This window comes from Phyllostomus discolor, chromosome 8, assembly GCF_004126475.2.
Source record: "Phyllostomus discolor isolate MPI-MPIP mPhyDis1 chromosome 8, mPhyDis1.pri.v3, whole genome shotgun sequence".
NCBI classification, from domain to species: domain Eukaryota; kingdom Metazoa; phylum Chordata; class Mammalia; order Chiroptera; family Phyllostomidae; genus Phyllostomus; species Phyllostomus discolor.
Window position 1 is genome coordinate 44,076,347 of NC_040910.2, and position 13,785 is coordinate 44,090,131.

The following is a 13,785-nucleotide window of genomic DNA, read 5'->3' on the forward strand; positions in this document are numbered from 1 at the left end:
ATGACTGAGTTTCTGGTTCCATCCTGGATTGGGTGTGTATAAGTGGCTGTTTTTGGATGGCTTTTTTTTTTCCTGTCTTTTAAAAAAGATTTTATTTATTTATTTTTAGAGAGAGGAGAGGGAGAGAGAAAAAGAGAGAGAGAAACATCAATGTGTAGCTGCCCCTCACGTGTCCTCTACTGGGGACCTGGGCCACAGCCCAGGCATGTGCCCTGACTGGGAATTGAACTGGTGACCCTTTGTGAAGTGCTCAGTCCACGGAGCCATACCAGCCAGGGCCATGGATGTTTTCCTTTCACATCAATGTTTCTTTCCATCTCTTTCTCCCTCCCTTACCCTCTCTCTAAAAATAAATAAATAATCTTTAAAAATGGTTAAAGTGCAATGTTTGTTATACCTGTATATCACTACAATGTAAAGTAAAAGTCTTTGGCAAGGGAGTTAAAACAACCCACAGATAGATGAAAGATAATGCAAATCATAGCAGATAAGAGACTTGTGTAGAAAATGGCTAAAGACCCTTTATAATTTAAATATAAAGTCAGTCAAATTAAAAATGTTAAAAAATATGAATACACATTATCCAAGGAACTTATGCAAATGGCCAAGAGCACATGAAAATATGCTTGACATCGTGTCATCAAGAAAACGCAACTCTGCCCAGACCACACAGTGTTTGGAGTGTCATCTGGATACGCTAAGGTTGCTGACACACATAAGAATCAACCAGTGAATGCATAAATAAGTGGAACAACAAATTGATCTCTCTCTCTTTCAAAATCAATATATAAAATAAAAAAAAGAAAATGGAAAATGCAAGTCAAGCCCCCAATGAGACACGACTTCACAATCACTAGGATTACTAGAATAAAAATATGAGATAATAATAAATGTTGAGTATATGTGGAATATTTGAACCCTTATATACCGGTGGTGCAGTATATAAAATGGTGCAGCCATTTCAGAAAACGGTCTGGCAGGCCATCAAAAATTAAGCCAGAAATACCGTATGACTCATCAATTCCTCTTCTAGGGATATATATGCCCATAAAAAAAAAGGAAAACAAATGTTTGATGAATATCTATACATGAATTTTTTATTAAAATTTTATCAAAATATAACTACTTAAGCTAACTGAAAATAATGGTAAAACTTTTTTTACATCCCCTTTTTAAAGTTTAAATTATTTTGTTGTTGTTCAATTAAAGTTGTCTGTATTTTCTCCCCACCTCTCCCCCCAACCCCCTCCAAACCCACCTCCCTCCCTTGCTTCCGCCCTCCCCCTTGGTTTTGTCCATGTGTCCTTTATATGAATTGATAAGTAATGTTATTTATATTAGCTCCATCGGGAAGCTCAGTGGGGTGTTCCCCGTGCACACCTGTGCCCGCGTGTTCACAAATTGCCGGGAGAATACAGAACAGTCGGTTCCAGGTCAGGAAAAAGTTGCACTGAAAGTGCCAAGCAAAGTGCCTCCCAGGGGCCGAGGCTGGGGAAGCTCCTTCCCTCAGGGTCCTTTTTGGCTCTGTCAATCAGGCATGAGGGGAATGTGCGTTGATTTCTGTCCAATCGCGATCGCCGCGGGGACAGACTTCCGAGCTCCGCTCCAGCCTGGCTGATAATCGTGTGTTCCCTGCTGCCAGCCCTCCCTGTCTTGCTGTGATCACAGGTGGTTGGAGTGACAGGAAGGACTCTTTGAGACCCAGGAGACCTAGAAATGGTGAGTGTGCCAGGCCAGGTGCACCGGGAGGAGGAGGAGATGACAGGAGTCGGCTGCGGCAGGGACCTGGTCCCCCGAGGTGAAGGACAGAGTCTGTGCACCCCAGTCCCCCTGGGGGAGCCGTTACAACGACGTCCCCCTCTGACTCGCGCGTAGTGGGGTGGCCGTTAGCTGGGACTCCGGGCGTCCCGTCTGTTCTCTGCGCGGAGACTTCAGCCAGGACCCTGTCTGGGCTGCTCTGCGCTCGCAGCCCCCACGGCTCCCCAGGTGGTGAAGCGACCGTAAGGAGGGTCCCTGGGAACAATCGTGATTCACCCTTTGGGGTTCTCGTCGGAGCTGCTGTTGTCTGCAGTCCCTAATCCCTCCTTTCTCCTCAGGGAGATCCATTTTCTCCTGAGTTTTCCAAATATTTGGGAAGCGAGATCTCTAGTACACGACCCGGTCCTTCCAAATTGGGTCTTACTAGGACTGGCAACAAGCCCCTAACTTTTTAGATTCCGTCACCAAATCACAAAGCCAAATAAATATCCCTCTTTGAGTCACAGCATCACCAATTATTTGTCCTTTGGTGCATTTCAAATGGACCTGATATTTTAATAGTTTGTCTCTTTAAAAAGAGTAATGAAATGCTCTTGTTAAGGATTTATATTTGTCGTGGACGTTTTACATGAGAGGAAAGCTAGAAAGCAACCACCTGGAAGATGTTTGAAATCCCTGTTTCTCTCCCCTCCTGAATCTTCCCTGGGCACAGACATCCTCGGGGGAGTCTTTTGGGTAGAGGTTTCTCTTTGGAAACTTTCCTGGGTTTTTTCTCCTTTTAACACCACCCCTTTCCTCCATCTGACACTTGAAAACATTTATTGATCTAAACCTCATTTTTTCAATACAGATAAAACGTATTTAATCAATAGAGCTTGAAAGACGGTATAAAATAGTTCCAACCAGGTATGAAAGATGAACTTAGAAAAAAAAAGTTAGAATGCAGCATACATTCTATTTTTATAGAATTCTTTCACTCTTTCTTCCTGAGCATGTGTAGTACGTTTCTGAGGTTTGCTTTATTTTCAATGTTTTAAAATGTATTTTTAGGGCTTAGTCTTGCAAAGAGGAATTGTTCAAGTTAGATTTATGAGAAAAGCCACAGAGTCCAGAAAGCTGGAGATGCAAGGAGGGGTAGGGAGTGGGGAAGGTGACAGGGAGGTGGGGGCGGGGCAGAGATGATGCCCTTTCGGAGGTTGTAGTTATGGCTTTCTAGGCTTAGACATTTTTAGATTTTATATAGTTTTGCATTCAGATTATAGTTTGTGCACACGGAGAAAGTGTGACTGTCAGGTGTTTTATCTCATGGGCTAGTGGTTCATGAAATTGGGGTGTAATCTGGATCAGAATCTTAAACTAAAACAGGCTGAAGTTTCCTTAGGGTGAGAGTGGATGCCTAGGGGAGGGAGTGCTCCCTTGCTTACAGGACAGGGAGGGTGAGTGGAGCTCCAAGAGTAGATCCTGGGCCTGCTCAGGTGTCCCGGCCCTCCTTCCCCACCCACTGACCTGCTCTGGGGGTTTTGTCTCAGCTGGGGTTGTCTGAACCCCAAATCCAGTGTTAACATAAAAGTGTTCAAAGTTGTGGAAAAATAAAAAGAGTTTATTTGGCCTAAACACAGAACAGACCTGGAAGCAAGATCCCAACAGACTGAGAAAATGCTCCTGAGATGATAGTTTGCACTTTTGTTTTTTTAAAAACACTTTTGGAATTAAGGAGGGAACATAGAGAAGATCATGAAGATGAAAGGCAGCAAGGCCAAGGCTGGATTACAGGACACTGATAAGGTTATGTGCTACCCTGACGGTGGTTACAGATCAGGGTCTGAAAAAGACCACTCACGTTTCAAAGGAGTGTTAACCTTGATGCTCCAGAACAGGGACAAGACTTGCCTAAGGCAAAGATAAACCTTGTAGTACAGAGTTATAGGCTGAGGCTGATGACCCTCCTGGACCCACCCAGTTAGGAATTTGTGATCAGGTGACTTTTCCTCATTGAGTGCTGCCAGATTTATTATGGAGGCCATTTTTATTCATGTTGGGAATAGGTTCAAATTTCTTATTGTGAGTTTTTCTTGTGAACTCTAGGGTAGCAGACTGCTATGTTTTGATTCCAAGATATGGATTTCTTTTCTTTGGATTTCTTTCTTCATTGAATATTACAGCTCTTTGATTTTACTTTACATCAGCATTTGGACTTTTAGCATGTAAGTTGATTGAGCAATACCATGTGAGTAAGGCAGGAAAATTGTGGAATTAGTAGAATTTTGGTTGTATTAGGCAAGAGAAACTGAAGATGTAAGATGGGTGTCTTTAAATTCTCAGATGCTTTTTCTATTTTTTGGTCATTATTTTTCTGTTTATATCTCTAGACAAGTTTGAAAATTAAAAGGTCATACTAATCTTAAGGCAAATGAACTCATATTTTAATGGAAACGAGGAAAGGCATTTGAATTTCTATATTCACTGTTATTAAAAAAACCTCAAAACATGGACATTTTTGGAATTTCTAGTTCATTTCCTGCAGGGGGTGTGAGGGTATTAATTACAAACTCCTAATATAATATAATAGTCATTATGTAAATATCTTCAGTGTCAAATATATTAGAATGCATTTTTTTTAAATAAGAAAGAGATTTGGAAGTTTTTGATGGCCAGCAGTATTATATCCTTTAATGTTTAAAGGATTAAAGTTTGGAGTGGTTTTCTTTGTAGAAGAGTTTAAATTAGTTTTAAAATGTAACAGTTAATTAAATATGGTGATTAGTAATTGGAAAATATAGTGTATATAAATATCTATGTTTGTTTTAAATAAATAATACATGGAAATAACTAAGCTAGGACACTAACTGAGAAAGACTTAATGCCTACACATCCCAGACCACTCCTGGCCCCTTACTCTAGCTACGCTGAAACAACCAGTTCTGACTACTTGTAGAAGTTTCTGTCAGTGTTTTTTCACATAAACACAAGCCCATGAGCATGCTCTTTTTTCTTGTGTTTGTGTTTGTCAGGAGTACTTTGAATCCATGGGCTTGATGTTTGTGCATTGAAAACTTAAACCTCAACCCTACCATTTCCCCTAGCGCTTTTTTTTTTTTTAATTGAAAACAGTATTTACTGTTTCTTGTTAAAACAGGCAACTCTGATGAGAAGAGAGTATGCAAAGAGAGCCTTCCTACTCCCTGGGCATTCTCATGGATCACAGCAGGCTGGGAGTGTCCATTCAAAACTCTCCTCATTGTGTAGGACAGAAAGCTCTCCACCTTCTTTTGGGAAATTAGAATACTTCAATTTTCATTACTTCATGCCTAAAAAAAAACCCCAAACCAAATAACCCTACTGTTACCAGGCTAGCTGCCCTTACATGGGCCTCAAGTCCACATCCCCCTCTGCCGTCCAGGATAGGATGGTACCCTGGAAATCTGGTGGGTGTTTCTGGCTAAGGATCAAGGTAGACTTCAGCTCCCAGTCAGCTTCTTAGAAACTGACTTGCACAGTACTTCCAGCAAAAGGCTGACATTTTTACTTTTGGGTATAGTAGGGCCAGTGGTCAACCAATCAGTAGATAGTACTCTGGCCACAGGTGGTGCCTGGTCTAAAAGCTGCTCACTCCATCTCCAAATTCTCTTTAAGTTGTTTAAACTGACAAGAGTGAATTCAAATTTCAAAGTGGCACACCAAGTTTTATACCAGGTAGAGGATGTCACCTGAGGTAAATGCTCTCAACAAGTCCCAGGTAGAGGACATCATCTGAGGTAAAGGCTCTCAGCAGAGCTCTGATCCCACCATCCCCCTCCCCTCACCCTTTAGGATGGCCCAGTCCTTTCTACTGTGCCTCTATGGTGATAGTTCCCAGCATCCTGAATCTTTGAGCAGCCTTCAGCCTTACAAGTTGGGGGTGGTTGAATTAAGGAATTACATGGCAACTTCAAAGCCAAGGAAACAGGCTGCGTTGGCTGAGAAGGCTGGGATCATCACTGCATTGAACACTTTGTACAAGGATATGACTCTTTTGTCCTGCGTCAGCTCCTTCAGCACATCTGAAACCATTAGGATATGTCCCAGGAGGTGCATTCTGGAAGCGGGACCTCATCATGGCTCAGGGGATGGCCACAGCCCAGCTGAAGATCACTGTGATGCCCCGGTCATCAGGATCCCAGGAACACTGAGTTCACTGACACTCTTCCCCTCTGGAGTGAAGATATTTTTCACCACTTGAGTGTCATGAAATACATCCCACTGGCTGGAACCTCTTGAATGAGGACAAGGCACAGACCCCTTTTAGGTGCCGAGAATCCCAGACTCCTGGTACAGCTTCTCTGCAAAGTCTCTGGTACCAGCGTACATACTTGGTTTCCCCTCAAGAAGCCTTAATCTGTAACAAGCATTTGATTCTTTCTCCAGGTCTCATGATTCCTGTGGTGAATATGTCCAATAACAGCAGTGAATAATTGGGGGTAACTGAACACATCTTCTGTTGCATTTTCGTACCCAAAAGAAACCCAAAGAAGCACCCAGCAAATATGGGGGTGACCCAGATGATGGGGGTAAGCTGTGCCTTGATATAGCCCCATGATGTCCTCTCTAATAAGTCTTCCCGAAACAGTTAAAGGTCTCAGAGTACATGGGAAGCTGTGCAAACACAGGGGCTGTATTTGCAGTCAGACCTTAACCATGTCCAGTGGATGCCCCATGAACACCAGGCACATGCTTCCAAATCCGCTGACCAGTGGGTCCTTAAGGGGGCTGATAGGCTTCACTTGGTCTGCCATGGTTTATCCATCGGTGTGTCTGCATGTTCCCTGCTGCTTAGCTCCATTGCCTCCCCTAGCACTTCTTATCTGAACAGGCTGATAAGAAAGCTTGGAGAATTAGGGATTGTGGACTGTTCCTTTCTGGAGCACTTCTCCTGTGAGCCATGCTGCCTGTGTTATATTGTTGACACTCCAAGCCTGGGTTCTGTATACAAGGGAGTCTGAGATGTAAATGTTGATAATTTGTTGTATTTTGGGAGCATGAGTATGGGAATAGGGCCCTCCTTGCAGGTTTTGAGTTGATGCTTTTTTTTAAAATTGAATTTATTGGGTAGACATTGGCTAATAAAATTTTATAGATTTTAGGTGTACAATTCTACAATACATCATCTGTATATTGTATTGTGTGTTCACCACCCCAAGTCAAGTTTCCTATCACCAAATTTCCCCCTCTACCCTCTTCTTCCTTCCCCCATCCTCTTTCCTTTGGGTAGGCACTCAACCCCCCTCCCCTCTGACAGCTGTCGTTCTGTTGTCTGTATCTATGAGTCTGTTTCTATTTTGTTTGTTAGTTTATTTCATTCACTAGATTCCACATATATGTGAAGTCATATGGTACTTGTGTTTCTCTGACTGGCTTATTTCACTTAGCATAATACCCTCTAGGACCATCCGTGATGTTGCAAAGGGTAAGATTTCTTTCTTTTTTTTTACAGCGGAATAGTATTCATCAAGTAAATGTACCACATGTCTTTCATCCACTCATCCACTTGAGTTGTTATCTTGATTGGAACCTCTGTGTGTTTAGAGAAAAGTTATAAGGAAAGCTGAGTTCTCCTTGACATGATATTGGGTCTTTGGGATGGGGTTGGGAATGGTACTAGGATGATATACCCTGTGAGGTGAGTCTATCAGTCTGTCACTCCTTAAAGAACAGGAATTTTCTTTACTCAGTTAAAGAAATTCTTTGACCCTGGCTGGCGTAGCTCAGTGGATTGAGCGTGGGCTGGGAACCAAAGTGTCCCAGGTTTGATTCCCAGACAGGGTACATTCCTGGGTTGTAGGCCATAACCCCCAGCAACTGCACATTGATGTTTCTCTCTCTCTCTCTCTCTCTCTCCCCCTCCCTCTCTCTCTCTCCTTCCCTCCCTAAAAATAAATAAATAAAATCTAAAAAAAAAAGAAAAAGAAAATGAAGACTTGTAAAAATCACATTAAAAAAAGAAATTCTTTGAAATTTATCTTTTATTAAAGTGTATTTGATATATAATATATTATTTTCAGGTATATGACACAATGACTTGCATTTATTCACCTTATGATGTGACCACCACAACAATAAGTCTAGTAACTGTCTGTCACCATACAATCCTATGGTATTCCTGATGGTGTATTATCTGTGCAGTACATTACATCCCTGTGATTGATTTCATCACTGGAAATCTGTACTCCTTATTTCTCTTCACCTTTTCCATCCATTCCCCTTGCCCTCATTCCCTCTTGCAGCCATTAGTTTATTCTGTGTTTCCATTTTGTTTTGCTTATTAATTTTTTATTTTTATTTTTTGGTTCCACTTACAGTATTTGTCCTTGTCTAACTGATTTGTTTCACTGAGAATAATGCCGTCCAGGTCTTTTCATGTTTCACAAATGGCAAGCTTTCATTTACCTTTTTATGGCTGAGCAATATTTCATTATATGTAAATATCAGATCTTCTTTATTCATTTATCTATCTGTAGACACCTAGGTAACTTCTGTCTTGGCTATTGTAAATAATTCTGAAATAAACCTAGGACTATACATATATATTAGAATTTTCATATGTCTGTGCTTATCATATGACTTTGTAGAAATGCCTATTCAAATTCTCTTTTTTTTTATCTGGTCTGTTTTTTTCATTGGATTTTTTTGATGTTGAGTTGTATGAGCATTTATATATTATGAATATTAAGCCCTTATCTAACATATCATTTTCAAATATTTTCTCCTATTCAGTAGGTTCTCTTTTTATTTTGTTGGCTTCCTTCACAGTGCAGAACTTTTATTTCATGTCCTCCCATTTGATTATTTTTGCTCTTGTTGCCCTTGCCTGAGGAGACATATCCAAAAAAATATTGCTAAGACTGATATCAAAGAGCTTACTGACTATGTGTCTTTCTAGGAGTTTTATGGTTTCAGATTTTACATTTAATTCTTTAATCTACTTTGAGGTTATTTTTGTATATGGTGTAAGGAAGTGATTCATCTTCAATTTTTTGCATGCATCTGTCCAGCTTTCTTAACACCACTGATAGAAGGCACTGTCTTTGCCCCATTGTATATTTCTGCCTTTTTTATTGTAGATTAGTTGACCATATAAGCTTGGGTTAATTTTTTTGCTTTCTATTCTGTTTTATTTATTTCTCAGCTTTTGTGCCAGTATCATACTGTTTTGATTGTGAAAGTTTTCTAGTATAAATTTAAATCAGTGAGTGTGATACCTAAGCTTTGTTCTTTCTCAAGGTTTCTTTGACTCTTTGGGGTATTTTGTGGTTCCATCCAAATTTTAGCATTATTTTTATTTCTTTGAGAAATGCCATTATTATTTTGATATGAATGAATTGCATCTGTAGATTGCTTAGAGTACTATGGACACTTTAAACACATTAAGTCCTTCAATCTGTGAGCATGGCATATTATTACACATATGTGTGTTGTCTTCAATATTTTTCTTCAGTGTTTTATAGGTTCCAGAGTACAGGCCTTTTGCCAATTTGGTCAAGTTTATTTTTAGGTCTTTTATTTTTTGATGTAATTGTAAATAAAATTGTTTTCTTAATTTTCCTTCTGATCAATTGTTATCAGTGTGTAGAAATCCACTGATTTCTGTATCTTGCAACTTTACTAAATAGATTTCATAATTCTAGTAGGTTTTTTTGTAGAACTTTGATAATGTTGGGAACTGGAAATACAATTTATTTGCTATGAATATACCCTCAAGGTTGCAGGGATCCAGTGTGAGGGACCATTCATTCTTTCCAGATTGCAGAACAGGACAAATTCAGCTGTTCATAATATAAGTGGAAATAGTCACTACTTCCCAAAATATTACTTATAACAGTTTTCAGTTTACACTGGGCCATACTGACTATTATTACTAAGGAATAAGGACCATGTAGTCTCATCTTATGAAGCCAGTTGGGAAGTGGTGAATACTTAATTTAACAAAATTTTCATTTATGCATTATTGGTTCAGAGCTTTCCTTCTCACTATGGATATATTAAAAGAATGAGTTTTATGACCATAAATCAAGGCACACTTTTGATTTTAGGGTGAAATATATGCCTTTCTTCTCTTTTATTTCAGTAATTCCCCTAAGATCATGGAATACCTAGATTCAGTTAATTGAAATTCCAGGTATAATTGTAGCTTGAGACAAAAGATAGTTGTTAATTCAAAATTATTTTTAGAGACTCAAAATCCAAGGAGTGCCCATTAACTTTGTTTTAATGTAAAACCTTTCTATGTATTTTGGAATCTTAATTGGTTCAAATTGTATACAGTTTTTCAGTACCTTTTTCCCTCTTGTCTTCTTCTCTCGTGCCCTTACCTTTTTAATACTTTAGGTAAATACATAAACATTGAGATAGCATATGATTTCTCTACCTTGGTATCCATAAGCTTTTTTCCTCCAAAGGGCCTCAAGTCAGTGCCATCAGCATTAGGACTCTTCCCCACATTCACACCTGGGTGTGTCCTCAGAGACCCTTCATGGTAAGGCTGCAGTGACCAGCTCTTATATCTCCTGGAGTTACCCATGATGGATGATGGTTTTATGTTGTAATTCCTGCCTCCCTGTTTTCTTAGTTATGTCTATAAATATTGTTTATCTGGTCAAAGCAGCAGCTATTTTTGTTTGTACTTTCTTCATTGATTTCCCAAAATAACCTGACTAGTTTTTAAATTTTTATTGTTATTTTATTTTGCTTACTTTAGGTTTAATTAGCTCTTCCTTTTATTACTTTGTATATTAGGTGTGCACACTAATGATTATAGATTTTTTTTTCTATTTTGCTGGTGTATTTGTTCAGTGGTATAAATTTCCCTTTGGGCAGTTCCCTTGCTGCATCCCACAACTTTGAAGTTGTTTTTTTATTTCATGGAGTTTAAACGAATTTTTAATTTTTTTGAGATAACACTTCTGAATTTTTATACTATTTGGAGTATCTTTTAAAATGACTATACATTTGGGGATTTTCTCACTACCCTATTATTGATTTCTAGAGTAATGCTTCTGTGACATGAGAGCATATTTTGTGTGATTTGTGTTCTTTCAGATTTGTTAAGGCGTATTTTATGTTTCATGATGTGTTCTGGCTTGGTGAACTCAAGAAGAACAAGTACCCCTCTCTTGTTGGATGAGTATTTTACATAGATTACAATTAAATCCATTTGCTAAATGGTGGGGTTGAGTGCACCTCTGTTCTGGTGATGTTCTTTCTGTTACAATATAATTCATGGGAAGGGGTTACTGAAGTCAATGACTGTGCAGGTACTTGTCCCTTTGTCTGTTTGTTTTTGCCCCATGCTTTTTGCTTTATTGTTAGGCACACACAAAAGAATTGCTATTTCTCCTTAGAGAATTGACCTTCTATTGTTATTTTAAATTTAAGCCTACATTGTTTTAAACCAAGTGTCATCTGTTATATGATGATACAAAATATAAAATATTTATCTTTTAAATAAAAGATATCTTTTAATAAAAGATTAAATAAAGATATTTAATCTTAAATTTGTTTTTAATTGACAAGTATCACTATTTATATTCTTCTGATAACTTTTTGAATGTTTCTTTTAATGTAGGTGTACTCATGTCAAATTCCCTCAGTTTTTATCTCATAATATCCTTATTTTTCTTTTTTTTAAGATTTTATTTATTTATTTTTTAAAGGGAGGGGAAGGAAGGGAGGAAGAGAGGGAGAGAAATATCAATGTGTGGTTGCCTCTCATGTGGCCCCCACTGGGGCTCCAGCTTGCAACCCAGGCATGTACCCTGACTGGGGAATTGAACCGGCAACATTTTGGTTTGCAGCCATGCTCAGTCCACTGAGCTACACCATCCATGGCTATTTTTATTTATTTTTCAAGGATAATTTTTCTTGACACAACTCTAGCATAGTGTTTTTTTCTTTCAAAATTTAAATATGTCATCTTATTCTATTGCTAGCATGATTTACAAAGAGAAGTTTGATTTAATTCTAATATTTTGTATATGTAAGGCATTTTCTCCTCTGGCTTTTTCCCCCAATGCACATTGTTTGTCCTTAATCTTTGTCTAATTTAATATGAGACTTGGGTGAGCACTTTGGTTGTTTGTGATGTTTAGTGTCCTGTGGCCTTCTTGAATTTACTGTTTGGTGTCATTGTTAATTTTAGGAAAATTTTAGTGATTGCTACTGTACTGATTCATTTAATTTTGTCTTTCTTTTTAAAAAAGTATTCCTATTATGTTTTTTTAAACTTTTTTTTTTAAAGAAGGTTGTCCTAGGGTTTATGGATATTGCCTTATGTCTTTTTGGTTATTTGTTGTTTTTGCATTATTTTTGACTGAGATAAATTTGAGTATTGGTCATGTGTAGAACATAATATTTGGGCCATATTTTAAAATGTCAGATTCATTTGCTCTTTCCCAATTTTTGAAACATCAGGTACCTTTTTATGTAAATTATATTATGGAGCTAAGAACAGAAGTTCATTTTAACTTTCTGGAATTTTTTCCTGTATAAGTAGAATGACATAAGTTACTTAAATTCCAATCCAGAAATGTGAAGTCTTTGACTCTAATTATTGATATTTGACTGCTGACAGCTTTAAAACTTTGTAACTTTCCTCCCGTTGTCTCCACACTGATCCGAGGAGACAGGAAAGCCTTAGTACTTGGTCCTTTGGGACAGAAAGAGATTGACTACACCCAAGCTCAGCCCTTGTGTGTGAACTCTGATCCTAGCCCTTTCCCCTACCCCCAAGTTTAATAAAACAAGTCCATGTACATTTCCTTGCTCTCTAAGCTATTACATGCCTGTTTGAGGGGCCAGAGACCTAGATTATGCAAGCAATAAATCCTTTCATACCCCTTGTAGTGTCATAGGCTGAGGGACTTCTGTGCCCTGGGGTTAAATTATCCTGCCCTTTTTACCTTGCAACAGAACTAGGAAATGGCAGGAGAAGGAAAGGCATTATCTAGATACACAAATACTTACATTTATGTTGCAGTTGCCTACAGTATTCAGTATAGTAACATGCTGTACAGGTCTGCAGCCTGGGAGTAATGTGCTGTAGCATCTGTCCTTGGTGTGTGGTAGGCTATGTGCTCTAAGTGTGTGTGTGCACACTGTATCACATCCCCACAATGACAGATTCACCTAACAACACATATCTCAGATTGGTTCTTTGTCATTAAGTGGCATGATGAACATTTTAGCTCATCAAAGCATAGAGAAACATAAAGGAAGAACCAAAACCGAGGTAAATATTACACAAGAAAAAAGCAATGTTTCTCCATGGAATATTTCCATTCAGCCAGATGCACCTGACAACTTGTAGTGTCCTTGAGGACTTGAGGGAGATATGGTCTGCTGCACCTCATTAGAACTTGGGTTACCAAAGACCACATGCCTGTGATGTAAATCATATCTGGCGGCCAGAAAGCTTCTATTTCTTAACCAAATTTTATTCATTGAATGCAAGTTTCACCTTCTGTGAGTAATAAAGAAGAAAATTAATTTCTCACAATGCATCGATGGTATTAAAAGGTATTTGTTTTATTTATATAGCATTTCTGTCATTTCCCAACATGATTTGAACTTTGCTGTTTGAGAAATAAAAATGTAATGAGATCACATTAAAAATGTGTAGATAATTCCATGTGTTTATGATGATGTTACATTAATGAGGGAGAAAGTGTGGACAGAGTAAGTTTCTGATGGTCTAGTCATTGAATAAGTGTTTGGAGATGACAGAATCATATGGAACCTTCTCTTAAATGGGTTATAGGTGTCCAGGGCTGTCATTTTACTCTACATATATTTGAACTGTTTTAGGACTCATTTGTCCTTGATGATGTGGCTATAACTTTCACCCTGGAGGAGTGGGCTTTACTAACCCCTTCACAGAAGAAGCTCTACAGAGATGTGATGTGGGAAACCTTCAGGAACCTGGACTTCATAGGTAAGCATGACAAGTTACCTTCAGTTCCTCATCTGGAGGACAGGTGTTTCTTACTCACCACGTAT

At 38.6% G+C, this 13,785-nt stretch overlaps 2 pseudogenes; both read right to left on the reverse strand.

The window, feature by feature from the left end:
- Positions 1-5,643: 5,643 nt before the first annotated feature.
- LOC114504231 lies at positions 5,644-6,530 on the reverse strand (annotated as a pseudogene).
- A 6,902-nt stretch (positions 6,531-13,432) lies between these two features.
- The window catches only part of LOC114503668, a 29,153-nt pseudogene continuing 28,800 nt past the window's right edge, over positions 13,433-13,785 (reverse strand).